The 26,437-nt window shown below is 41.9% G+C and overlaps 1 long non-coding RNA gene across 2 annotated transcripts in view; it reads right to left on the reverse strand.

The window, feature by feature from the left end:
* Positions 1 to 17,494, reverse strand: part of LOC140708043 (uncharacterized) — a 43,818-nt gene extending 26,324 nt beyond the window's left edge. The window contains exons 1-4 of one of the 2 annotated variants that reach the window (XR_013537403.1): positions 10,828 to 17,494; positions 10,387 to 10,435; positions 2,653 to 2,808; positions 2,032 to 2,180 (exon numbers count right to left, since the gene is read on the reverse strand). This is a non-coding gene — a long non-coding RNA (uncharacterized LOC140708043). The remainder of the gene's footprint in view (positions 1 to 2,031; positions 2,181 to 2,652; positions 2,809 to 10,386; positions 10,436 to 10,827) is intronic. The other variant, XR_013537405.1, reaches the window with a different exon arrangement.
* Between the last annotated feature and the right edge of the window lie 8,943 nt (positions 17,495 to 26,437).

The following is a 26,437-nucleotide window of genomic DNA, read 5'->3' on the forward strand; positions in this document are numbered from 1 at the left end:
TTCAGTGCAACCCTAATTATTTGATAGCTTAGTGGTTTGGAGCACCACAATTTGGTTCCCCACTGAGCCTGCCAGAAGAAAAGCCAGCCCATGTAGCTGTGGGCAAATAGCATAGTCGCAAAACAGCCCCAGAAGGAGTAACCAGTAAACCACTTCAAAGCACAATGTACCTACAAGATGCTGGGAAGGGTCATCAAAACACTGGAATCAACTTGATGGCATATTGTTAAACTTACTTTGGAACTGAGGCACTGCGGAGAGAGGGGAACAGCTGCTTACGTCCCTTTCATTTTTTTTGTCACAGCAGCACACTAGCATGTACTAAATGCTGCTTAATTATAAGAGGAGAAGGCACATCAACAGTAATCCTGAAACGGTGTTTCTTCTGTTGTTGCAGTCACAGAACTGATGCGGGGTTGACCAGCTAGAAAACCAAACAAAGGGAATGGGTGCATCCAGGTACGGAGCTGTCATGTTTCCCTTGCAGAAAATGCCTCAGACCTATGGAGAGAACAGGAACGTGTTGGGAGGGAGGCCTGTTCCCCTGCTCTTTCTCAGACTCCTACTTCCAGATCTAGGCAGGGTTGAACCATGACACCAGTATTGCCTCTGTAACAAGAAACATTCAGCTATGTCGAGGTAAACCTATTCCGTTTAAAAAAAACTTGGGAAGGGAATTGTTGGCTTATTCTGAGTTACAAAGAGCTCTCTGTGCCTTCTCTGAAGAAAGGCATCAACAATTCAGTTTGAAACCAGTTGCATCCTGCATCTAGCTTCCAATAATAAGACTTTATCATCAGTAATGTGCCAGGTTAATTTTCCCCCAGTGCCCTTTTGCCCCTCCTATCCTAAAAGGCAGCATACTATCCAATGTGGCAAGAGCCAAAAGCTAATTTAAAATAATTACTAATAAAGATTACTTCATTAAGGAGTGAGAAGATTACTTCCTTCTCACATTTTTTTTTAAAAAGTCTTCCAGAGACAATTTTTACCACTGAGGCACCTGGAGTCATTTACAGTTGAACTAGTTCATCAGCACTTTTGCAAAACACGAGCTGTCCATTTCCCTGCAGATGCATGCCATTTCCCTTTCTTGCACAGACAGTTTTATATCAAAAGCCCCCAAGAGCTGAGAGGGGAGGGGAAGCCAAGTTCAATACATATTTCATGATTGCTAAATTATGAACTTAAAATCCTGGTCATAAAGAGAGTGTTAGGAAGTGGGATATCCACACTGTGCAGATGCTATTTTTAGCAGGAGATAATAAAATAGTACAACTCTTCTTTAAAGTGTTGCCTTCCCCCCCCCCTGCACTGCCAAAGCCAGTAACCCTGTCAGAGCTTGGGAAAGTTACTTTTTTAGACTACAACTCCCAGAATCTCATTAGCTCTTATGCCTGATGGATTCCGGGACTTGTCGTTCAAAAAAGTAACATTAGCAAAATATTCAGGGCTGAGATTACACAGAATTTTTCATGCAGTGCACACACACACACACACACACACACACACACACACACACACACACACACACACACACACACACACAACACATACAAACACACACACACACACACACACAACACACACATACAAACACACACACACCTTTTGCATAGGAGGCACATTATGTGCAGGTCTGTTGTGTGCTGCCAAGTAAGAATTGCATTATGGTGACCCTATTAGGGCTTTAAAGGTAAGTAAAATATTAAGAATTGGTTTTACTAATCCCACTTCCCCTAGTATGTTTCCATGAGCTAGCAAGGATTTGAACGCATGTAGAGATGGCTGCAAATCACTAATTTGGCAGTTCATGCCTATCTCTAAGCCTATGTTGCCTGGGTCCTAGTCCATCACTTTATCTATTATAGCCGAACAGTGTTCTTCCTTTTGACTTTAAAAAGAGTTGTGCCACTCACAGGCATCCCCTGTATTTCCTGGAATGTCCACGGCTGATGTCCCACAAAGTCAATCCTAACATTAGGCAAAGTGGAGCAACCGCCCCTAATGGCAGTTGTAGCAATCTCCTACCTGTTCCTCTTAACTACCCAAGCTGTCGCCTTCCGTTGATTGACAAAACTGTGTGTATTGCACAGCAAATTATGCTCCCTTAAATTGGACTTCTTCGCTCAGGTGTGGTGGATGATGCTATTCCATGTTCAGTATTCACCATTCTGTTTCTGCATATGGAACAGAAGAGAAGGACCATCTTGCCTTTCACTTCACACAAAACAATTGTATTGGACAGTTGTGCTGGTCAGTATGGCTGCTAAAACAATGGACCATGGCAGAAAGAGAATGTGGCTAAATATAAAACCCTCTGCTGAAAATATCACTTCAGCATAGAATGGGTGAATCTGTCGAGCTCTGTCTCATTCACTTTCTCACTTTCTCATTCCTCTGCCAACAAGCTTCTTCCATCCCAGTTCTTCAGATATAGTAATTAATGTAGCCATCCTTTTATATCTTTAAATATGCACATTTCATAAGCATTTTCCCACTGCTTAATGTAGGTTTAGGAACCTTGGGATAAGAGAGGCAGAAATGACACCCCTCAAATCTTCAAGACCGCACCCTCCCTCTGAAATAGCTGCCATCTGGTGACAACTATGGCACTTTATGATACAGAACACTGACACAACATTTTCTCACACTATTCAGAATGAGGATTTGGTGCAGTTGTCAATTTAATTCTTTCTTTCTTTCTTTCTTTCTTTCTTTCTTTCTTTCTTTCTTTCTTTCTTTCTTTCTTTCTTTCTTTCTTTCTTTCTTTCTTGTAGTAGTGCATCAATAGAACCATCAAAGAATCTAAAACCATTCAAATAGTTAAAGTCAATTAAAAAAAAACTATAAATACTTTAAAACAATTTATCAATCCAAGCAAAACTTAACCGTGATCTCCTTAGGAGCCAAATGCTTTGTTGAATAACCAGAGTTTAATTTGGCTGTGAAATGACAGCCGTGTTGGAACCAACAGTGTGGCCTCCAAGGGGAGTGTCACGCCCAGCCTTGCCAAGTTCTCTTCAGAGGATGCAGGTGAGGATGGTCTGACACAAGAGCAGGAAAACAGCCCCAGGGAGGATCTTTAGGCCCCTCCATGGAAGATATTACCAAGCAGAACAGGAGATATCCAGGGAGGACCCAATCCCTACAAGAGATTATTCCAATTTCACGAATGAGGAACCTCCCAATCCTGAAGAATGTCAGCAACCCTAGATGCCAGGACAGCAAATACAGCAAAGGCAATATGCCCTTTCTGAAGACCAGATGCCCACAGTGAATAACTAATCAGAGCAAACTGAATAAAGGGGTCCTAGGGAAAGGAGAATAAATACCACCAGCCCAGTCAAATCCAGGCTGTTGGAAGTAGCCTTTGCGATCATGTTCTGCTCTGTCCCTCCTTACATCGTGTTCGCCTGAATCCCTGCCTGTTGCTTTGTAGCACTGTAGACTTGCTTTTCCTCCTCTCCCTTGGTCTTATCACATTGATATTCAAACAATTTATGGCTGATGTTCTGGTTCTCACTTCTGACTGCTGCTCCAGCCTCCTTGAAACTCAGCTCTGACCTGTACTGTACAGTTGACTCCCTCTTCATCTTCTTTTCTGACACTTGCTGCCTTGGAAGACAACGGGGAGGGCATTCCACACAAAAAAAAAGGTATATAAGAGAATGCGCCCTCACACTGGTTACTGAAATGCTCTCAATTATACGTAGAAGAGGGTCTCCCCAGCAGATCAGGCAGGCACATATAGAGAGGTGTATTCCCTCAAATCTCTAGGTCCTAAGCCATTTTGGGCTTTGAAAATTCTCATACCACCTTGAACTCAGACCAGCAGTATATCAGCAGACAATACAATTCCTTTCAAAGGGTTACTGTAAGCTACATTGCACCTAGCCACAATGAACCACAGAGTTGATGATGTAGTAGTAGGTCCGAGGCAGGCACAACTATGAGTATAGAAAAGAGAACCTGAGGGAGGTATATGTTGATATTGGCAGTAGTAAGACAATAGGTCTATGAAAATAATCTGGGGAAATTTTCTACTTTTGCACATCAGCAATCACATATTTAAACAACAACCCAACATTTTGATGGCTGGTTCCAGGCTGTAGAACGTTTTTCCAAGGGAGGCTAGGCTGGCTATCTTTATGCTGTCCTTCTACCAGAAGACAAAGCCTTTCTGCTCAGGCAGGTTTTGGGCAAGTGTCCAGCTGCTAAGGGCCTGGTTTCCTGCTCTTGTGTCAGACCATCCTCACCTGCATCCTCTGAAGAGAACTTGGCAAGTCTGGGCATGACACTCCCCTTGGAGGCCACACTGCTGGTTCCAACACTGCTATCATTTCACAGCCAAATTAAACACTGGTTATTCAACAAAACATTTGGCACCTAAATAGATTTTAATAGGCAATGTTATGCTTCTTATCTTTCTGGTGTATTTTCAAATTCTATTGTCATTTTTATATGCAATATATTTAAATGCTTTTTAGTATTTTAGTATTCTTTTTTAAAATATTCTATAAACTACTTTGAGCCCCTTTACATGGATACAGAAAGGATAATGAATGATTGAATGAATGAGCAAGCTACATGCAAAAACAGATCTGAGCACAGATTTCTTATGGCTCATCCCAAAGAACTAACAATTGCATATGGCTTTGGCTATCAGAACCTAATGGTCCATCACTTCAGTAAGTTGTGGATCACAATGCTGCCGAGTAATGACTTAAGAGATAATGAATCCAAACTAGACCACAGAGTGAGAAGGAGGAGAATTCAACTAAACACCTTTGTTTTTATCAGTAGTGGTAAAAGTTTGGATGGTGTTAGGGGTCTCACTTAGGTCAATATACAGTAAACCACCAAACTTCCTACAAAGCACTCCTCCTAACATAATAGTGCAACTGAGGTACGAGGAGTATTAGTATGATTTATAACACCTGGGATTGAAACAATAAATAAATTTATGAAGCTGTTTCAGCATCATGGAAGTTTTAGACTTCACATCAGGAGGAAATTTAATTAACCTCTCTGGGGTTGTATAAAAGTGTCCAGTAAACAAGGCATTTGCAGCATGGCAGTCTTTAGGGAAGAAATTAGTCAATGTATCCAAAAGGTTCCAAAATGGCTAAAAGTGTAAATGTCTCTCTAGATCTTTTTTGCAGCTTAGGCAGGGAGATGAATGTTACTGTGCTCAGGCTCCAGACCACAGATTCTATTATTCACTTTTTAAGAGGATTCCTTTTCCTTGTCATGTAATATCTTTGTCCTCCTTCCCCCCGCGCACCGCCGCCCGCCTCATGGCCACAGGAGATAACTGTGGCCTTTTGAAAGCAATACAGTGTGATTTTGTTTCATAGTTTGCAATTAAAAAGTACTGTGCACTGCATAAATTGGAGGCACCACTTTTCTTAATGTTATGCCTAATAAATCTATCTGAAGGACCAGTACTACAAGATTTGCCTTCTATTTTCAGGGCTCAGCCTGTGGATGCTGTTGGTTACACAGGCAAGGCAACATCATCCATACACCAGGCTTGATTGCACTGTAGTTCCGGATCCCACAGCCTCCATGACATCCATTGGGGCAGCTTCATTGGCCTATTACACAAATCAGGATGTACTTTCAGTTATCTCCAAGTGATATGGTGGTAGGAGAGGCTGAATCTTTGGAGGGGTTAACCTTTGTCACCGTTAAGTTTGAACTTGCAAGAGTATTTTCCCTCTTCAGTGGAAAGGAAACCTATTAAGATGACCCTCTCACAAACAGTTAGGGAATCTAATCCCAGTGAATAGGGCTGGTGATTCTGTTAAAACATTTGTCAGGAATAGAATATGTGCCAATGTCTGTTAACATGACTACTCCTAGATACCATCTTTTGTGCTGCCAAGCCCTCATTTCTCCTTACTATTTAAGGGGATAATGGGAATAAATCATATCTGGACCATCAGAGTATAAATTGTTGAAATCATACTCTAGAGTTCACCAAATATTAGTATGCAGAACTGTGTTTGACATATGGCAGTTTGGGCTGCAAAGCAAGTTTATTTTGCTGCCTCCCTTGCATCCTCCACTATTTATGCAGCAAACTCTTCAGGATGGTCTAGAGATTGGCAGCCTCTGACGGAGCACCTTAGAACAGTGGTCCCCAACCCTGGGCCTCCAGATGTTCTTGGACTACAACTCCCAGAAACCTTCACCACCACCTCTGCTGGCCAGGATTTCTGGGAGTTGAAGTCCAAGAACATCTGGAGGCCCAAGGTTGGGGACCACTGCCTTAGAGTCTCACAGGCTCCTGCTGCAGTACTTTTTATGTGGAATACTTTGAGGAACCATTGAGCCCTGAGGTGATCTAGATTTATTTATTTATTTATTTATTTATTTTATTTCTATCCCGCCTATCTGGTCATACTAGACCACTCTAGGCGGCTTACAATTGGAGCAACAATAAAATTATTAAAAACATTACAAATAGACAAAAATGGAAATCAAAGAATATAAAAGAAAAATCGTCAGGGATTATCTGTTGGGAAAGCCTGCCTATACATCAGTGTTTTCAATTGTTTCTTAAAAATGCCCAGCGAGGGAGCCGCACGAATCTCAGGAGGTAAGTTGTTCCAGAGGCGAGGAGCCACCGCCGAGAAGGCCCGATTTCTGGTCTTTTCCTTCCGGGCCTCTCTCGGCGTCAGGCTCCTCAGCCTCACCTCCTGGCTCGCACGGGTGACACGGGTAGATCTAGGTGGGAGAAGGCGTTCCACCAAATATTGAGGTCCTAAACCGTTTAGGGCTTTGTAAGTAAGCATCAACACTTTGAAGTTGATGCGGAATCGGATGGGCAGCCAATGCAATGCGGCCAGAGTGGGCGAGATATGTTGGTATCTTCTCACTCCACTGAGTAATCTAGCCGCAGCATTCTGCACCACCTGTAGTTTCCGCAGCAGCCTCAAAGGTAGCCCCACGTAGAGCGCATTGCAGTGGTCTAATCTTGAGATTACAAGCGCATGTACCAAAGTGTTGAGAGCCCCTACATCAAGGTAGGGTCGCAGCTGGGCTATCCGCCGAAGATGGAAAAATGCGGTGCGGACCACGGACGCCACCTGGGTTTCCATAGTGAGCGCCGGGTCCAGATGAATCCCCAAGCTGCGAACCCCATCCCTGGCAGGCAGGGTCACTCCCCCAAAAATGAGGGAGTTTCCCAAATCCCCAACTGTGGGAGCGCCCACCCTCAGTACCTCCGTCTTGTCCGGGTTCAGCCTCAGCCCATTCTCCTGCATCCATTCCCAAACGGTCTCCAGGCAGCGCTGAAGGGACAGAACGGCATCTCCTGTAGTTGGAGAAAAGGAGATGTAGAGCTGCGTGTCATCCGCATATTGATGGCACAGGGCTCCACACCCCCTGATGACCACCCCCAGCGGCCTCATATAGATGTTAAACAGCATTGGGGAGATGATCGACCCCTGTGGAACCCCACAATTGAGGCTCCACGGGGCCGAGACATTCTCCCCAAGCTGTACTCTCTGGGGATGGTCCTCCAAGAAGGAACGGAGCCAGGCAAATGCCCGGCCACCTATTCCCAACTCGGTGAGCCTCCCCAGGAGGATACCGTGGTCAATGGTATCGAAGGCCACTGAGATATCGAGGAGGACCAGCAGAGACATTTTGCCTCTGTCGGCCTCCCTCAACAGGTCATCACACAGGGCGACCAATGCCGTCTCTGTTCCATGGCGCGGCCTGAAGCCCGATTGGAATGGATCCAGGGCATCTGTGTCATCCAGGAATGCCTGAAGCTGATCGGCCACCACCCTCTCGACTACCTTGCTTAAGAAAGAAACATTGGCGACGGGCCTATAATTGCCAATTTCGTCCGCCGCCAAACTAGGTTTCTTTCTTATGGGCCTAATGAGTGTATCCTTGAGGGCAGAGGGAAATCTGCCCTCAAGGAAAGACCCATTAATTATTACAGTAGCCCATTCCGTTGTTGAAGGCCTGGCTGCCTTGATTAGCCAGGCCGGGCAAGGGTCCAAAGAGGAGGTGGAAGCACGGCAGCGATCAAGCGTCCTGGCCACAGTGTCGGGCGAAACAGGCTGAAAGGAGTCAAAAATCACCGGAGAAGACGGAGCGCTGGACATCTCAGCTCGACTCACTGTATTCAAAAAAGGGGAGAGGTCCCGGCGGATGGCCTCCACTTTAGATTTAAAAAATGCTGCAAATTGGTCCGGTGTAAAACTAGGGGGAGGCCTATCACCCGGGCCAATTCCGGATAGGTCACGTACTATACGGAATAATTCCGCCTGCTGATTAGACGCCTCGCTTATCCGGTTAGCGAGGTATGTTCGACTGGCAGCCTTTACCTTGGCCTGGTAAAGGTTAGTAGCGACCTTAACAGCTATGCGATTAAAAACCGTCGGGTCCTTTCTCCATTTGCGTTCTAGCCGTCTCCTGACCCGCTTCGACGTCCGGAGATCCTGGTTAAACCAGGGCGCCGGGCGATCTCTGCGGCTGAGAGGGCGTTTAGGCGCGATCGTGTCTACGGCACTAGCCGCGGCTGTGAACCAGGCGTCGACCAGAGCCTCGACAGGAGCGCCAGCCAGGTCAGCCGTAACCCCTCTCATGGCATCCTGGAATCCAATCGGATCCAGTAGCCTTCGAGGGCGGACCATAACAATAGGTCCCTGCTCCCTGCGAGGGGGGAGAGCCATCTTGATGGTACACTTTATTAGGTGGTGATCCGACCATGACAAGGGGACCGACTTGAGGTCAGTCACCATCGGACCACTCTCACTCCCATTGGTGGAAAAGACCAGGTCTAATGTGTGGCCGCCCACATGTGTAGGGCCGTTGACATGCTGGGACATGTTCAAGAAGGCCATGGTCTCCAAGAACTCAAGAGCTGGTCCAGACGTTTCTGCCCCCGCATGCACGTTGAAGTCCCCCAGGACTAGTAGCCTCGGGGAACCCAGCAGTGCCGCGGAGACAAAGTCCACCAGCTCCGGTAGGGAAATGGCTGGGTCGCGGGGAGCACGGTAACCCAGCAAGATCCCAATACCGTCCCTGGCCCCAATCCACACGTGGAGAGCCTCAAGACCCGGCTTTACCACCGAGGAGCGCCTAACTACCTCCAAGGTGGACTTATAGAGGATGGCTACTCCCCCTCCCCGTCCCTCCAGTCTACCCTGGTGTTGGACAGCATAACCAGGTGGACAAATAAGAGCTAGGGGGGGACCCCCCTCTCCGCCAATCCATGTTTCCGTTATGCAGGCCAGGTCTGCATCTTCCTCCAAGATAAGATCATAAATCAGTTGGGTTTTATTAGATACAGACCTGGCGTTCAACAACACCAGGCGTAGAGTAGAGGGCCAGCTGGTCTGGCTACCTCGATATTGGGGGCTGGTCTCCGTCTCAGAACAAGGAACAGCCTGTAAACATCTGTTCATAGTTCTTCTAACACGAGTAGGGACGGAGCCAACGCCATATCGCCCTCTACCCGTAATCACGGTGATGTTTTGTGGCCCCTCGCTGGGAGGGCAGGCACCCCATTCCATGACGAGAAGAGAAATAAAAAGAAAAGGGGAAAGAAAAAACTAATAACTTAATTCAAATATACAAAAAAAGGATAGTACAATAAAAAGCTAAAGTAAGTACATCAATGAAAACATATAAACCAGCAGTACCAAACTTAATAATAATTAAATTAAGTTAAACAAAAATAGTAACTTAAAAAATAAATAAATGACATAATTACTTCAGATCCAAGTAGAAATGATGAGGAAAGCAAGATACAATTTAATCACAATCTTGTATGTTCTCTGTAGGTGTGACACAGATGAGTGGTCATTTTTCAGGATGAAAAGTTGACACCATAGGGAGCAATCAGAACCACAGAAATGGCAGATAGGGACTATTTTCCTCCAATCATTGCTATTCAAAATTACTTTCTTATTGAAGTAATGTGTGTCATTAGACTTTTAACAGAGTTTTTGTTAAGCTTCTATTTCTTAACTGTTGAAAATTAAGACATAAGGACAGGAAATTTTGTATAAGTAAATATTCTAAATAGGGGCAAAACTTTACACTACTGCTTCAAACAGAGTACAATTAGACAATTAGATCAGGACACCATTCCATCAGTTTGTTCTAATTTACCTACTAATCAATAATGTGTAAGGTAGTTATTCTTCTAGGAATAAACCACACACTATCATTGATACTGAAGCAGGCAAAGTGTGTTGAGAGTGTGAATTTGAGACTTAAATCTTCCCAGAAGAGAGAGGCCATATCAATAAATAACAATGTGTTGAAAAAGACAAACCACTTTGCAAAGTTTTCTAACAAAACAGGTTTCATTATTAATAAATCAGAGTTAAGATGAGAGACCAATATACACACCAAACTTAGATCCACTGTGGCAATATCTTCAGAACATTCCTTTGCTGCACTGGTGAAACAAAGGGAAAAAAGTGCATCCATATCATCTGAAAAGGAGTATCTCTGTGCAAGAGCCCATAACTTTCATATAACAGGTATTTTATTTGTATGGCTAGTATACAATGATTTAATGGATTTTCAAACTTTATTTTAAAATGTAAATGTAAGAGAATGAAGGCAATTTAGAACATAAAATAACTAATTGTAATTTTGTTATCTATTTAATAACTGGGTTTTTTTAAAAGAACAACAGAAAAATAGGCTCAAACACTTTACGAAAAGATTATCACCATACCATAAATGTATAGCTTATTGAGCCATTGCTATTCTAGTACATGACAAATTTTGAAACCAGAAAATGAACCAAAATGTGGTTTCTGTAGATGATTTGTCACTACTTACGTGCTACTGGTGCGCTCTATTCAGAACTTGCCATTTCAGGATGCTTTCCGAAATGCAGGGCTTTGGCCAAGAATGAAACAGAAATATCATTACTTTGAATGTTTCGTGTTTTGGTGAATCACACCAGCTGAGTTACGACTGGCAAATTAAGCTGGGTTCTGCTACTCAGAAGTTGCCATTCTCAGAAGTTCCCCACCCCACCCCCAAAATATGGGTAGGGGACTTTGGTTCCTGGGGAGGCCCGCTGCATCTGTGACTTGCAGTGAGTCATAAATTTGGTTTTATTCTTGGCAGGTTCCATTCTGGGCTGTTTTTTCAGAATACGAGTCTTCCACCTGGAATTGCATCACAGTGCTGTGGTACCCAAAGATGTTTTTAGGCTTGTTGCATTGGTCCTATCTAGTCTGATGGGACAGGTTAGTTGGGCTGTCATGCTTGGAAGTTGCTCTTCCACATTCTCTGCACAATATGGATTTTACACCCAGAAAAGCACTGGAATGTGGTTTCTGTATATGCTTTGTAGTTGATTGCAATTTTTCAATTCTATCTAGTCACATAAGTAGTAAATCAGTATTGTCCTACTCAAAAGTTTTTTCCCTTTTCCAAATGGTTTGGGAACATTAAAGGGATAAAGAATGAGCAGTCTTTGGTGGGGCAGATTGCTTTTTATGTGTGGCCATTACATCCTGCTAATTTGGGCATCAATTTATATTATCAAGTGCTTATTCTGGCTCATTCTGCTATGATTTTATTTTTTTCTGGTCTCAAAAGTATTTGTTCTGCACTGGGTTGTCATTGCACTGTTTCATCTCTACAGTGCTGATGAAACAAGTCAAAGCCCAGCTAGCCACATGGCTGATCTCCTCTTGTTAAGACTATCTAGAAAGCTCCCTGATGAGTCTACATTGTGAGGCCACTCCATAGTGCTGTAGCCTCTCTCTCTGGATAATTCAGTGTTTCTGGCTGCAGAGCCAGAAGTTGAAAGTTCAATTCCCCATTGTGCCTTCTTGATAGGATAGGGGCTGGACTTTGATCCATAGAGTCCCCTTCTGCTCTGCAGTTCTAAGATGGTGGTGGTGGTGGTGGTGGGAGTGGCAATGAAGTATTTATTTATTTATTTATTTATTTATTTATTTATTTATTTATTTATTTATTTATTTATTTATTTATTTATTTATTTATTTATTTATTTGGATTTTTGCCCCGCCCCTCTAGACAATGTCTACTCGGGGCAGCTTACATAGATAAAAACACATCAATATAAACATGTATAATATCATTTAAAAATACAATTACAATTAGAACAATTAATTTCAAAACAATACATTATCAAGATGGCAAAAAAAAACTTAATTGACTGGAGGGAAGGCCTGCTTGAGTAGCCAAGTTTTTAACTGGCTTTTGAAGACACCCAGCGAGGGTGCCAGCCGAATATCGGTAGGGAGAGTGTTCCACAACCGAGGGGCCACCGTCGAGAAGGCCCAGTTTCTTGTTTTTTCCTTCTGGGCCTCCCTCAGTGTCAGGTCCCTCAGGCATCCCTGCTGGCTATATCAGGTTATTCGGGTAGATCTAGGTGGAAGAAGATGATCTGCCAAATATTGAGGTCCCGTAACTAGAGATAAGTAGGTATCCTGTGATTCCCTATTGTTACAAGCACAGAAGGTATGTTTGAAGGTATGTTACCGGTTTTTCCAGCCAGGATACATAATTTCTGGGGGATGCCACACAGCCTATCCCAGACTCCATTACTACTATTGTATGACATTACCTCTGTGTCAGACTTCCTTCTTGCCTGGTAGTACTGGCCATCCATCTGGGCACATTTTTTTTATGCCATCAAGAAGTCTGACTTGCTAGGGTGTCCTAGATATATAAAGTACTCAGAGGGTAGTTCACCATTCCTTGTTTCTGGGGGCACACTGGGGCTTGCTCAAGGTTGGCTCTTCTCCCAGGAGGTACAGTAGGGAATCTCTGCAGGGAAAGCCCAATCACTGTCTTTGAAGCCAGGTACTTCAGTTCACTGAGCTATCCAGCCAGCTACTTGCACATATACCCTTGTAAACACAGGCACACAGTCAATCACCCTGTGGAGAAAATGTTTTCATGAATGCTCCGTGGCTATGTCAGAACAATTTGGCAGTCTTGAGGGATGATATTTTTTTTTTTTTGTCCCCAGACTCTGCAGCAAGCCACACCAGCCTAGAAATGGCCATTTGGAAGGGAGAAAGATACCAACAATACTCACATATGCAGTTTTCTGAAGGAGGGTTTTATGGGGCAGCTTAGGGGACCAGTCCATGATCCTATTTCAAAAAATTGGCCCCTAGATGTTTAGCATAAAATTGGGGTTTAGAGAAGGAAATTGATGTCATTATGACGGGGACTCTTGTGGCTTTCAGGGCTACATTTGCTAGGGCGTGCCTGTATCCCACAGGGTAACCTGTTGCCTACTCTAAGCCTATATATAGTACTGAGCCTTTTTAAAAAACCTATAATATGAATCATGATGTGTCTCATGAATAACATCACTCCTCATCTTGCATCATTCCACTGGTGCATGATAGTGAAAACTGCTAAGCATCTGACATCATAAAGCCATCCTTAGCCTTACCTATTAATTATGTTAATGGTGATAAAGCTAAATTGATTTGTTTTATCCCTAGATTCCAGTTCTAAATGGAAAAGGAAAATATTAAATCTAAATATGTATGTGATATTGCAAGACCTTTAATGTATCTGATGTTCACCAAGAGTCAGTACTTCAAGCTTCTGAAAGCATTGTTATCTTTAATTCAATCATACATCAATATCTTTCTTGAATAGGACTTTTTATTAAACACCAATCTACATCAAGTCTCTTAAATTTTAGTAATGCATATAAACGGGTGCGTACGCAGATGTACTAAAGCCACCACACCATATATGAAGAAGATACATAAGGGGAGGGTTTATAATTTTTCTGCAATTATTCAGGGACAGCTGGCTGGGTGAGATGAGGACAGCAGCAAACTAAGATTTTAATATTTCATAGGCCTGTCAACATGAGGATAAGCTCTTCATTGCTTTACTTCTGGGACAAAAAAACACAAAAGAGGGAGGAGGGAGAGAGAAAGAGGGAGCACAGAGAGAGAGAGAGAGAGAGAGAGAGAGTCCTGCTTCATCAACGGAATCATGGCAACAATGTCACCATCAATATATTTTAAATTAACTCAGTCCATGTCATGTCCCAGAGAGCCCCACTGTCACATTCATTTTAGGGCCATTTTCTCCTAGGAACGTCTCTGACTAAGCTTGAAAACATTCCATACATGCTAATGTGTCTGCTTCTGCACCTACTTGTCATTTACAAGACTGGCTTTAAAAGTCTGCATCTTAATATTTATGCTGCTAAGTGAAAATGGATGATGTTGCCAAAGCGTTGGTGCATAGGAAACCATGAAATATTGGGATGCAATGGCAGACCCCCAAAGGGGTTGTAAACATATTTTGGAACAAATACAAATAAATAGGGCATTAAGATGCAGAGGGAGACAGGGTTTCTGTGCTTTCAACTGCAGTACTCGAGCATTCAAAACCTATCATGTGAAGAAGAAAAATGGTACTTGCTAATACCCATTCTTTCACACAGGAATAAGCTATTCAAGGTGCAGAAGCCTCCATTTTCCCATAAGTCCCCCTACTAACAGAAGCAATTCACACCAGAATTTCCAACAGAGAACACAAAAGCGGGACATAGACAGCTACTTTCTACAGTGATCAGTGATAGGATGAGAAAGGCAGTGCTTCGTCCACATTGCCTTGCCTTTCCCCTGGCTGATAGCCATTGGGAGCACAGTTATCCTTCAAATGATGAACAGATTTAGTAGCATAATTCCCCACGCAAAAATTCCATCCAAAGCTATGTGAACCAAAAATGTTATTTAGCAAACTCCAATTTAAGGAACCCTGCCTACAATATGAATGTACTAGGGGAATTGCATGTGAAAGGTACATTTCTATTTGCTTGTTAAAAATGCAGACTGAGCCTTCTCATGAATCCTAGCCAGATGTATAAAGGTTCAGTTTCCTAGCAATTACACAACTACTCATCTATGGGGGGGGGGGGGGTTGGCTGACCCAAGCCAGCTCCACAGGTGACCCAACATTTAGCTACATTCTTCATCCAGGCATTTGCAACCTGCCCCAATTGCTATTCTGAATAATTCATGATTATTAGATGTCCTTATTGAACTTCTTTTGTTGCTCCTGTGAAGCTTCATTGGGAATTTCAATGTATTCGTCAACAATGGTGCCGGCTGGAGGAGACAGGAGTTATACATCAAGATACCTTGAGGTCACCCAAGTCACCGATGTCTGCTCTGGGGAATCTGCCTTCTTAACCAGTCCTGCTATTTTAAGGAAATCTCACCACTTTTGGGGGAGTCTCTGTCATTCTACCATTGGGAGGGGATCTCAAATGTAGAACAGCAAAAGACTTCTCTCCCCCCCCCCTCCACAAACTCTGACTTTGTCTGGCACAAAGTTCCTGTTCTCTCATAGACTCTGTTTGCCAATACAATCTGCTTCACACATTCTGTCCCTCTAAATAACTCTCCCCATTCCATAATCACAAGCAGCCATTTTTCCCCCTTCAGGCTTGTTTTTCCAGCCCTTCTCCCGTCCCCATACATGTGTGTGGCCCACACATACCTGCTGTGGCTGCTATTTCCATCTGAGCTACCAGGTGGCTTTCAAAGCATTTCTATTGACTTTCCACAAGCAGTTTGCAATTTAGAGAAGAGCAGTTGGCTTGAGAAGTTCACCAGAAAGCAAGAACCATCTTTAGTCAACGAGGCTATTCCCATCAGAATGATGATATATTACCCCATGTATTGGGGGGAGGAGAATAACCACAATGAAATAGATCTTTTTGTTTTTGTTTTTGTTAAAGAGCTTTATCTATAGCAATGGCCTCCTAGGTTTCCAGAAAGCTGAAAATGTAATAGAAAAAAAAATCAATCCTTGAAGAAAAAAACACAACTTCATTTTATGGATGTGGGATATTGTGCTTATGTATCAAAACACAAGTGAAATAGTCTGATATTGCTGCTCAATATTGTGCCCTCATTGTCAGCAGGAAAAAGGATGCCAAGCTTAATGTATGAAAGGGCAGCCTGAATGTTGGCAACACCAATGGCTGCAAGTCAATATGAGTTGTTGGATACCCTTATGTGCTCACTACCATTCACAAAGTGACACCAGGCAAGAGAAAATCCCAGAAGCTGATTCCTTTTTTTCATCCATTAACCACTTCTCATCCAAACACAAAGCAATTGTTAGGGCTGTTTTTCAACAAGTGTGAGGACTGTCACTCAATTACTTTCTCTAAAGGAAGTCTGGTTTTTGTTTTTGCTGTTGTTTACTCTTCAAAGAAAGCCAATTGCACACATGCTCAGTATGACAAGAAATCACTGTTTTTCTCTTTTGAAAGGCCCTTTTTGAGGACCAGTATTTCAGCCCCTACAATCTGGATTCTTTCCAATTTTTTTAAAAAAAACAGGTGAAGCAAACTGTTCTCTTTCATGTTAAGGAAGATTGGTCTTTTCAATTTATATGATCTGTTTTAAATCTGGGAATGTTTAGGGTTGCCTAAATTAGACTAGATTCAGATGAAGAAGGAGTGAACATTGGTGAAAGAAACTTCAATAATTTAAGATATGCAGATGACACGCTCTCACTGGTAGAAAGCATCAATGACTTGAAACAACTTTTAGAAAAAATGAACTGAAGCAACGTTAGAAAGAAGAGTGGCCCAAAGTTCCCCTACAACAATGTGAAAGAAAGATAAAGTCATACAGAAAATGTTTAATTCAAATTATTGCTGTTAAAGATGGTTCTACAAGCTATTGAATCATAAGGTGTACTTAGTTTTTCATACATGGTGTGGCAGAATGCCCAAGTCACGCCTGTCGGTCATATGGAGCTTTAGGGCAGGAGCCTATCGCAGGACAGGTGGGGCGGAGTCAAGAGAACAGTTGGAGACTGAGGAGAATTAGAGAAGAGGTTTTGAAGTGTTAAGACAGAGATTGGAAAGTTGGTGTGTGTTAGAGAATAGATAAGAGGTAAAAGTAATAGAAAATAGACAGTCATAAGATATTGTTACAGTGCCTACTGTGAATGAATACAAACAAGCAAACGTGTAATCCTATCCAAGTTTAATGACTGAACAATAAAAGAACATCTATGCCTTTACTTTTGTGATTTACCAATGAAACAATACATAAACCTGTTATATTTGGCAGCACAGGTCTAAGAAACTTACTTGGTACAGTGTGGATAAAGATCCACTGGTGGCAGCGGGTAAAGGGAGAAAATAGTACATTGTGTCTGAAGGTGGACCTGTGTTTGAGGGAAAACACAGGGGGGAAACTCGGGAAATGTGACACATGGGTTCTCCATTTTGGCTTTCTTTCTGGAAAATAAATCATGATGCAATGTAATATGTCATGTGTTGTTTATCTGAGGTTGTATTAACCTAATTTTCAGACCTGCTAAGGACCAGATGGACCAGAGGACGAGATGGTTGGACAGTGTCATCAAAGCTACCAACATGGATTTGACCAAACTCCAAGAGGCAGTGGAAGACACGAGGGCCTGGCTTGCTCTGGTCCATGGGGTCACAAAGAGTCAGACACGATTAAACAACTGAACAACAACAAGGACCAGATTATTTTTATTATGTCCTGATATGTAAAGGTAAAAGTAAATGTTCCCCTTGACATTTAGTCAGTCGTGTTCGACTCTAGGGGGTGGTGCTCATCCCTGTTTCCAAGCCGTAGAGCCAACGTTTGTCCGAAGACAGTTTCCGTTGTCACATGGCCGGTGCGACTTAGATTCGGAACGCTGTTTACCTTCCCACCGAGATGGTACCTATTTATCTACTCGCATTGACATGCTTTCGAACTGCTAGGTTGGCGAGGAGCTGGGACAAAGCAACGGGAGCTCACTCCGTCGCGTGGATTCGATCTTACGGCTGCTGGTCTTCTGACCCTGCAGCATACAAAGGTTTCTGCGGTTTAGCCTGCAGCGCCACCACGTCCAACGTCCTGATATGTAAAACCATAGAATTCAAAGAGAGTGCACTTTCTTTTTCACATGACTGTTTTTGAAATTGACATAGATAAGAAATTGATTAATCTATAATTCCTAGTTTGTGTAGAGCTTGGAATATTACTTTAAAAAAGGAACTCATTGTGTTACTCATTATTTTGCTCAGGCATCAGATCCTTATTGTTAGTGTTACTGCAATTTGGGAAAGCAGTTCATTGCACTCAGTTTATTAATGTGTTGATTCAATTTGTTACCACTGAATCTTGGGGGGCAAAGGGTGGTTGTTTGATTCCCTCAGCCTAATCTCTGGAACATCTCACTGATCCTGCCTATAAAAATTACAAATACAATATTAGTAACATCAACAAATTAAATAAAAATTAAACAAACATGGTCCTTTCAATACATTATCCTACAGACATTAAAACATTTCATGGTGAGAAGACATTTCTGTCTAAGCAAAGCACATGAATTCAGTATACATTAGGGCTATGTACCATGTTTAAATGAATGCTGAAATAATGACAGAATCAGGCTATTGTGTGTTTTCATGAAACCACAGGGTGGAGCAAACAGCCCAGAGGCATTCATATAGGCCAGCAGTACCCCCTGCGTGGATCCCTCATGTAAAATTTGCCATCTCATGGAGTCAAAAATGTTGAAATAAAAAAAGATGTGATGCAATTAAAAGCATCAAGATAGAAAGAGTCACTATCTTGTGTAGAAGATTCTCAGTTAGCACCAAAGGAGAAGGAGAGCTTCCCTCTCATTGAAGTCCTATGAGATCTATCCTGCACACACCAGTCACTTGGATGATGGTGAGAGGTTTGTACTGAGGTTACCAGGCTATATATTCCATTGCAGCCATTTTCCATGGCATTTGCCTTAGCTGCAGTGCAAAGTTAGGGTTTCTATCAATGGAGCATATATACCATTCTTACATTTTATTTCATTTTTCATCACTTCTTTATAACACAGTTACTAGGATTTATTACACTACCAAGCAGGGGTGCATTTGCAGATGAATGCCTATGTTCTTACATGGTTTTTCAGTATTTAGGTCAGAACTAGAGATGGGAGCTTTGTATTTCTATCCCTGAGAATACAGATATGAAGCACGGCACTACAGGTGCCATGGGGGTCTGTTTCCTCCCCCAGAACCAGCCTGGTCCTCTCACCAGACTCCGCACACCACGCATGTCCAGAAGCGCCAGCGTCTCTCCAATCGCGGAAGTAGCCCAACCAACTCTGCTCCGTCTTCCCACACAGCTAAGCAATGAACAGCCAAGTGGGGAGACTCGTCATCACCCTTCCTCACCAGAGTGGTTGGCTGTGCAGAGAGGTGGGGCAGAGGCAGTCAGGCTCCTTCTGTGATTGGTGTGATGTTGCCGCCAACAGATGTCTGCGCTGCACGGAGCCCAGTGAATGGACTGGTCTGGTTCTGAGGGGAGAGAATGGACTTCTGTGGCACGTGGTGCCACACTTTGTATTCATATCTCTACGGACACAAAGATGAAGTGCCCATCTCTAGTCAGAACATTAGAATGAGGACATTAGAATCTCCATTTCTCTCCTGTGGTTTTTCTTTTCTTTTTGTTAAAGTAGTGTTACCAGCAAGCTTCATAATAGCTGTTTACTACTTCTCTTTTTCTGGACTACAAGAAATAATTCTAGTGGTGCCATATAACTCTCTCTCCCCCAATTATCGGCATTAGCATTTGGCCATTTATGAGAATGGTTATTCCCCCAGACATTAATTAACAAATATAGGCATGGACACAGATTGGACTGGAGTATTCCCAGAAGTGCAAATCCAGGACCTGATCTGTGTTCTCTTATTTCGGCATAGCCCAGATCAGTGGGCGAGCACACAACCCTGCTTCACACAGCCTGGTGGTCCAGACATACTTTACAGTATATTCCATTCTATGTCTACACAGGATCAAATCTCTTTGAATTCAGTGAGAGTATTTCTTACTACTCCCAGTGTGCATGGTAGGCTTTGACTGCAGCTGTAAACAGTAAACCACCTCCCACTCTGGAGGTTTAGGTGTTAACTGTGAACCCTCCCCAGTCCAATCCTTTTGTTCTACTGACAGAGATTAAAGAGGTTGATTTGCTTTGATATACCATTCAGGGAGAAAGTCCTGGGGAGACAGAAAAGGAGGAAATGCAAACACCTGAAGTATCCTTCCACATCATCTTGAGAAAGGTGCCTGGGGCCTGTGATCTCCTCTGTTCCTCACTCATTTATTCACAGGTCCTTATTCACAATGACAGGTGGGTGAGGCAACAACACAAAATGTGCCATCCTTGAGATTCTTCCTTCCGCCTCTTACTGCTCAAGGCAAATACCCACACACACATACACACATCTGTATCAGGTAACAAGCAGGCACCCTATTCTTGCTCCACTGTAAAACTACTGAAGTAACAGCAATAGCTGTTACAGGCAAAAAGCAACTTCTTGTAGCTTTTTAACTGCAAAATGTGACTCATTACAAAAGTAACTTGTGAATTTCTGCCAGACTCTGATTTTGGGCCATGCTAAAGTCCCACAATTTTGTTAAGCCTTATAATCCGAATTCTTTGAGATTTGGAGATTTGTGTCTTGAATTGTATGTATCCTTATCTTTCTTGGAAAAAGTAAAGCTGCTAGTTGTTAGCAATGGAACACTCTGTGATCCTTGACACGGGCTTCACAAGAGGAAGGAATCAAGAAATAATCTTATTATCAGGACAGAATAAAAAAAGAAAAAAATGGTGTCAATTCTCATAAGTGCTATCATTCCTATCCTATATTATATGAGTAGTAAAGTTGCAGCCAGAATTTGTGATAGTATTTTGCAAGCTATAAAGTTTGAAAACAGGCACCTTGCTTAGTTTCCCAAGCTTGGCTGGTTCTATCCTTTCATTTTTACAGCAGCTGTCAATTCTAGGAAGCAGATGTTACTCTATTATCATTATTTTTATTAATGATGGAATTGTATGCTTTAAGAGCAATACATTGTGTGATGAAAACAGAAACGATCATCCTGTTTTTTTTAATATTTCATCTCTTTCTTTTTAGCTGCAGCTGATTTGATTGAAGATGCAATGAGGTCTTTTAGAGTTAAAAACCCAGAAAGCATGGCATCAATTCATACATTTCAACATTTGAGAAATGAACACTTTTAAAGACTTTTTTCTTTACTGTTTTTTAATTTTTCACTTTTTCTGGTCTTAAATGTACTGCAGGGATTCCTTTTGTCACATTGAGGACATTGCCTTGGCAGCCCTTCTATTGGTTTCGTTAATGGAATAGGAACTGATTGAGTTACTGAATAAACAAACAAACATTATTTTGCATCAGTGACAGTAGTAAATGCTAATCATGATCAAAGGGAGGGACAACCGTCCCTCCCACCCACGCAACCACCAACCAACCAACCAATCAATCAATATTAGTTTTTTCATTAACAGCTGACAATAGCAATCTGGATAGTCAGCTTACGCTGAAAGTAGGAAAGGGCATGATAGGCAGAAAAGCAAAGCACAAATAGTATGAATTAATGAATAAGGAGTTAAATAAATTATCTGGATATCCCAGCCAAAGAATATATACTGGATGCATTCCAAATAAGATATATTGATAGAACCTCCCTTCTGAAAGGCCTTCCCTTGAGAAGGCCTTCCCTTCTTTTGCTTAGAACCCCTCCTGTGGCCTTTCACCTGAGATGAAAACTTCAATTTTCATAGGCATTTCAGCTCCCTGTTTTAATCCTTCACTTTGAATGATATGTATGTATTTCTTTAGTTATTTCTGCTGTTGGTTTTTATTCAGCTTGATTTTAGGAAAATTGAATGGATCTGTTTAACGTTTGCTGTTAACTGCCTGGAGAACATTGCTAATTGAGAGATGCATAAAGAAACTAAATAAACCAGAATGTACACATTGCTTACCCCCATATCAAAGATATAAATACATTACATTCTATTATAATTTGATGAGAAAGGGTTTCACTGTTCTATTGTTTAATGTAAATTTTCAGTTCCTTCTATAGTCATAGGGTTGTGGTCTTTCTAAATTGTAGAGGAAAGAATATCATTTGGTTTGAGTGCTGGCTAGTGCTGTGCCTCCGGTTACTGCCTCAGGTCCTGTTGATGCAATGACCAGGTGAATGAGAGATTTTGTACCAAGAGGCCAGTGGCTGGTAGCATTCAGATTTTTCTTTAAGAAACCAAAAAGTAACTAGCTGGTTACTTCTGAGATATGTGAAATTAAAAAGACTGCTTTATAACAATTTGCAGGCATTACAGTAACTAACTACTTTGGGAAGGCCTGGAGCTATAAGAGAAATAGTATTCCATGCTCAAAAATAAATAAATGCACCTGGCAATGGTATTGTACATCCATCTCTATTGCTGTGTATGCATGTTTAGCTAGAGTTGTAAGGCATCTTGACATCACTCAGACATTGAGGCCAAAATCTTATTCATATATTCGATTAGGCAACCTTCAGTCTCGAGAGACTATGGTAACATGCTCTGTATGGAGGACTTGGAACTGCATCTAGTGTGGCTGAGGAGGCCAATTCGAGAGTGACAATCCCTTCCACACTGAAAACAAACACAATCTGTCCCCTGTCCAGCTACCTGATTTTGACTGGTTTCGGGACTGCCTCTTTGCCTCAGCCTGCTGGACAAGTGAGTCTTAAAAAGGAGAGGCCATGATGCATCGCCTGTCTCCAGGCTGAGGGCTCAGATGTCAAGGTTTCCCATCTGTTGAGGTCCATTCCTAAGGCCTTCAGATCCTACTTGCAGATGTCCTTGTATCACAGCTGTGGTCTCCCACTGGGGTGATTTCCCTGCACTAATTCTCCATACAGGAGATCTTTTGGAATCCAGCCGTCAGCCATTCTTATGACATGCCCAAGCCAATGTAGACATCGCTATTTCTGTAATGTATACATGCTAAAAACTCCAACTTGTTCTAGGAAAGTAAACCCTACTGAATTTAGTAGGGTGTATGCCTAAACAGACATAGATAGGATTGTAGCGTTAACTTCTTGAAAACTCAATAAGGAGCTTACTACCAAAGAATGGTATTCTGCTATATTAAATACATGTGCTTTTTAATGATTCACCATTGTGTCAGTGTTGAGTTTCTAGAAGTGTGACAAATTCCCATTAAATGTGTCATTCTCAGCTCCCCGACTCCATTCCACCTTTTAACATGGAAAGAAATCCTGACAAAGCTTTCCTTGGTGTGGCAAGATTTCCCAACACCCTAAAAGAAAGATTTTGCTCACTTCCCTGCAATTCAAATCCTGTACAAGAATTGCCCAATCCTGTGCAGGAATTGATTATTTCTGTACAGGAATTGTATGGATAGGATAGGCACTTTGAATTTTCAAAAATAACCTCTGAGCTTTTTTCTGCAGGTCAGCAATATTTCCATTGAGATTTATTTCCTGGATGCTCTGGCTGTTGAGATGTTTTGGAGAGAGAATTAAAAAATTCATCATTTTCTGCTTCTTGAATTGAGCAAGAAGCAATGAGATCTCTAGTTTTGCTCAAGTTTTCAATTGTATGTTCAGTTTATTTTAAACTTGGGAATCTTTTCAGTCTCAAGTTAGATTCATCCTGATTTTTTTTTAAATGATAGATTTGGTGATGCTGAACTTTTTAAATCTCACATGGAGATTTGTCCAAATGTCCATGCACATTTCTTAGTCTAAACATTTTGCTGTGGGTATACAGATGTTTTGTAAGCAATTTTCCAAATATACAAAATGTTTTAAACATTATTTCCAGCAGAGACATTTTTAGTCTACAGGTCCTGACTAGAGAACTTCATCACAAATTTCAAGAGAAGTAGGAATTCCACAGAATACCTGAATTTCAGTTTGTGTATTGTTTCAAAAGTGAAAATGACATCAGTTTGCATTAAAATGTGAATCAAATAAATTTCTCCCTGGTGCTTATTAATCAAAATTAAAAGGCATTGCCAAGATCTTCCCAAAAGGCAAACTAAGGGCAGTGTTTCACCAGCAATAGGTAACCAAAAATACGCACAGTTGGAACATACGTAATTTTAACATAGTCCTCAGCAAGGTTTCAAAATGAGATTTGCTTCTCGTATTGGTAGCTCCTGCTTGATTGTACTGGCAGGAATTCAAGACAAGCAGAGCAGCCTCCTGCCTAATCAAAATGAATATACAGTAATAATAGGAAGAGTGCTGGAAGAAAAAGCTGATACCTTACAGGGGGAGGGATATCACGCTGTGTGCAATGTGTACATTGGGCGAAAAATGGGGCTAGAGGAGAGCAGCTTTCATCTGTGCTTCCCAAAGAAGCGTGTCATGTTTCTCTGAAGCAAAAGGAAGAGTATTTGCCACCATCTTCCCTTCCCAGGTTGTCTTGCTGTCATTCAGGAGTCCTATCCAAGAGACAGCTGCATAGATGCCAATCAGGGGAAGCCCCAGGAGCAAGGATCAAAATGTGGCTTTGTTTAAGGAAGTGAAAGCAGGCTTCTTGTAGGGGAATAGAACTATAATATTCTAGCTTTTAAAAATAGACTGCATTGTTCTCTTTGCAAGGTGGTTTTGTTTGATTTCTAAAAGAGAGGGTTTATTGATCACTTGGAAGACATGAGCTTTTTAAAATATAAGAGTAAACAAGACTTGTTGGCTTCCATAAGGTCTAATATTGGACAGCTTGTGTGGGATTTGGCCAATGATTTGGGTGTTATGGTGATCGTGGCATCAACATGAATTCGCCACTCAGAAATGGAATATGTGTGGCCTCCACCCTCTTAAATGTGACTGAAGCAGATCTGGGGGTGGCGTGGGGACTGTATAAATAAGGAGGAAGAAGGAGAAGCAGTGTGTACAGTAGATGCTAATAGAATAAAAAGGTCACCCCCCTCAAAAAAAAAGAATAAGAAGAAGAGCCAGCGGGCAAAACAGATGAGGGTTAGATTGACCAATTGGAAGAGGGTTACTCTCATGTTCTGGTTTTCTTTCCAACATACAAACCCTTTAAATGTCTGTTAGGTGGCAGTGGGGCTCAAGGCAGTTCAAAATAAAAATTAAAAGTAAATTTAAAAGGAGTGCTCATTGCACTGAAAATAGCCAATTCAGTATCTCTGTAGAACACCAGAAGCCCAAGAAGCTCTGTCTTCAAAACTTGGCTTCTTTGCTCTCAGCATCAGCTCAGTTTCTTTTGCTACCACTCTTCAAATTAGCTCTCAGCTTAGCTCTTCCCTCTGTACCAAAGTTTTGCTTCTAAGCTGTGAGAACAATGTGGTTGTTTGCTTGATCCTAGACTACATCTCTTTCTATTTTTAGTCAGTTGACCCTCGGCTGCATCAGCAGTCCCAGCATAATCCCAGCTGCCAGTCAGGGGGAGGGCTCTAGGTTCCTATTCATCTCCTTTTTCAGGGTTCCTGCCAGGACAAAGATTGTGCATCATTCAGCATTTCCCATGTGAAAACTTAGTGTATACTTTCCTGGTACAGTATTTAAATTGGCTATTCAAGAACATGGTTCTGCGGGCAGCACTCAGAAGGCTTTATACTTGTGGAAACCATTGAGTTCCAGATCCAGTTCTAGTTGTAGAAGCATCTAGGATTTCCTTTTACCAGCTAAGGTCAATGTACCAGGTGCATCTTTTCCTGATCTGATCTTCTCTGACTGTAATATCACTGCCACCCTGTTAGCCCACATTTGAAAGTTCCCTGTGATTCATGGCCCTGGACTTAGGCCTCAACTTTATCAAAGTCTTCATTTATTTTCCATTTTCCCCAAAGCAACCATGGGAGAGAAAGCCAGAACTGTTTATGTTGATTCAACTCCCAGGTTATGGGGGAGGGGAATAAACATGCCTAAGAAAATTCTTATAAGTGATATGGTTGCTGTTTTCAACTGTAGAAAGGCTAGTTTAATAATAAAGTAATTAGTCTGTAACCTTTCGATAATTGCTTTGAGTTCGCCATTAAGTCTAGCTCTGATTGTTTAACAGATGTTCCCTTGCAGCAGACAGTACTAGCTCTTCTACATTCAAATGTTAAATGCTAATTTAAATTTGGCTGCATCTATTTGCAAAACTGGCTTGAGGAGAACTATGTTTTTCTATCCCTTCCCCTCTTTGCTTTGCCATGCCATTTTTCCTGGTCTTGTTAACAGACAAACTTCTCACAGAGATCCTGCAACTAATACAGTTAATAAGGTCACCGCTCCTGTTTGGGTTACATGATGATTCAAGGAAGAAAATGCTGGCTTGAAAAGCTCATTTAATAAAGACAAAGGATATGAGACCACCTCATGTTTGCATTAGTTTAACTGTGGATCCATCAATGTAAGTCTTTATTTACATCAGAATGAGGAAATCATATGCCCTGGTGTGCATATGACAAAGGAAATGTGTGTATTGGTACATGATAACTGAATGACATCTGCATCTCAATTTTTATTTCAGATTATAACCATCTGCAATATTACTTTATTGTGCAAATCATTCTGACTGCAGAAAATATTAG

This window comes from Pogona vitticeps, chromosome 6, assembly GCF_051106095.1.
Source record: "Pogona vitticeps strain Pit_001003342236 chromosome 6, PviZW2.1, whole genome shotgun sequence".
NCBI classification, from domain to species: domain Eukaryota; kingdom Metazoa; phylum Chordata; class Lepidosauria; order Squamata; family Agamidae; genus Pogona; species Pogona vitticeps.